The sequence below is a fragment of the Plecotus auritus genome (assembly GCF_963455305.1).
Source record: "Plecotus auritus genome assembly, chromosome: 7".
NCBI classification, from domain to species: Eukaryota; Metazoa; Chordata; class Mammalia; order Chiroptera; family Vespertilionidae; genus Plecotus; species Plecotus auritus.
In genome coordinates this window covers 93442317-93445024 of record NC_137774.1, presented here as the reverse complement: position 1 = coordinate 93445024, position 2708 = coordinate 93442317, and positions in this window count along the sequence as shown.

Below are 2708 nucleotides of genomic sequence, written 5' to 3'. Positions count from 1 at the left end.
GAGTGCTGCTTACACATATGTACACATGTAAAACTTTCTCCAGCTATGCACTTATGTTTGTTTGCTAGGGCTGCCATAACAAGATACCCCACACTAGGTGGCTTAAACAATAGAAAGCTATTCCTCACATTTCTGGAGGGTAGAAGTCTGAGATTAAGGCATCAGCAAGGCTGGTTTCTCCTGAGGCCTCTTTCCTTGGCTTTCTCACTGTGTCTTCATATGTGGGCACCCCTGGTGTCTCTCTGGGTGTCCATATTCCCTCTTCTTATAAGGACACCAGTCAGATTACATTAGGGCCCACCCTAAGAACTCCATTTTAACTTAATCATCTTGTTAAAGGACTCATCTCCAAATATGGTTACATTCTGAGATACTAGGGGTTAAAGCTTCAACATATGAATTTAGGGGGGACACAATTCAGCCACAAGAGCATTTAATATTGGCATACTTACTTCATTTCCATGTGTTATACTTCATCAATTAAAATAAATAAAACAAAGAAACCAAGAATCTGTAGTGATTGATGTGAGGTGAGGACCCAGAGAGAGGAACTGACATTTCATAGGCTCCTTTGTTCCAGTTGACAAGTTTGTTACCTCATCAACTCAATACTTCTTTAATTAGAAAGAGTAAAATGTGAAAAACAAACTATATAAATAAACCAACAAGTAAACACGTAAATCAGTCTATGATAAGAAGATAAGTCGAGCCCTGACCGATTTGGCTCAGTGGATAGAGCCTCGGCCTGAGGACTGAAGGGTCCCAGGTTCGATTCCGGTCAAGGGCATGTACCTTGGTTGCAGGCACATCCCCAGTAGGGGGTGTGCAGGAGGCAACTGATTGGTGTTTCTAACTCTCTATCCCTCTCCCTTCCTCTTTGTAAAAAAATCAATAAAATATATATTTTTTTAAAAAGGAGGTAAGTCGAGTTCTCAGAACAGGAGCTGTGGCAGAGTTGAAGCAAAATAGAGGATGAAAGAGTGATCAGCTCAGGGGAAAGTTCAAGAAAGACAAGGGGAACCTGGAAGGCCAGGTGGACAGATAGAAAAGGGAAAGAGAATTGCCCTCATGATTTCAACCTATGATTCAAAATGTAGTGGTTTCTAAATAAATCCCAGAGAAATGAGATGTGTTTGCTAGCCTTTTGTTGTTGACTTAAAAAATATAATTTTTATTTATTTCAGAGAGAAAGAGAGGTAGGATCATCAATGATGAGAGAATCATTGATTGGCTGCCTCCTGCTAGGGGTCAAGCCCGGGAGTTGAATCATGATCTCCTGGTTCATAGGTTGACACTCAACCACTGAGCCACACGCCAGCCGGGCTGCTGTTGACTTTTAATGTTAGTCTCTATCATGCGGAAACTTTGGAATTTACTAAGGTGCCTTTGGAACTTAGTACATCTTCAGTGTCTGTGAATGGCTCATGTGTGCTCTTAAAGTATGGGTACCCTCTGTTTCTTGAGTATAAATATACTCTCACGTAAATAAATATGCACAACTAATTGTCATTAGTTCATGTTCATTAATAGTTTATTCAAATATTCCATTTCCAGATTAGGCTGAAGGTAAATATTTCCTTAGAGAAAAGATATGAAAGGGAAATTGAGGTCTTGAAGGCCAAAAAGACTTTAAGGCAAAAAGCATTATCCTATATAAAAAAGAGCTAATATGCTATTTAGACCGAACAGCAGAACGACCGTTCAGATGACCTTCTGGACGAAGCTGGGGCTGCAAGGGCTGAGTCCCTTATACTAATTTCATGCATCGGCCTCTAGTAATAATATAAAGACTCAATTGCTAACATATGATATTAGCATAATGGTAAAAATGTTCAACCTATTGGAAAAATATAAAAATTCTAAATGTGTATAGATTTAGTATAACTTAAAATATATAAATCACAAAATGGCAGAATTACAAGAAGAAATGGATAACTTCATAACCTTCATGAGAAATTTACAAAAGCATATACTGGTGAAGGATATCTTAGGCAGAAAAAAAATGATGTTAAGAATACAGAGGAGTTGCCCTACCGGGTTTGGCTCAGTGGATAGAGAGTCGGCCTGCAAACTGAAGGGTCCCAGGTTCGATTCCGGTCAAGGGCACATGCCCGGGTTGCGGGCTCGATCCCCAGTAGGGGCCATGCAAGAGGCAGCCAATCAATGATTCTCTCTCATCATTGATGTTTCTATCTCTCTTTCCCTTCCTCTCTGAAATCAGTAAAATTTTTTTAAAAGACTACAGAGGGGTTGAATAAGCCTTGAACTATAAACTTCATCTGATAAATATATATTAAAATTTAGTTCCAGAAATTTAAAGAACATACATTTTTCTCAAACACACATGAGTCCTATATAAAACCTATGGTGTGTTACTTCATAAAACTCATCTTTGTAAATACCATAGAATGAACATGTTAGGCCAGTGAGCAAATTATAGCAGTAGTTCAGGCAAGAGGTAGGGAGAAGAGGCCGATTCTGAGTACATTTTGAAGGGAGAGATGACAGTTTACACAATACAACAGAAAAAGCAGAATCAAAGATGATTGCAAAGCACTTGGCCTCAGCAACTGGAATATGAAGTCGTTTAAGAGATGGAGATGCCTGAGGCTGGGGATGGGAGGGCAGGTTGGGATATGGGAGCTGGTGTTTAGAACAAGTAGGTTTTGTCCTAGGAATACAAGGTTTATTCAACATGTAAAAAGCAA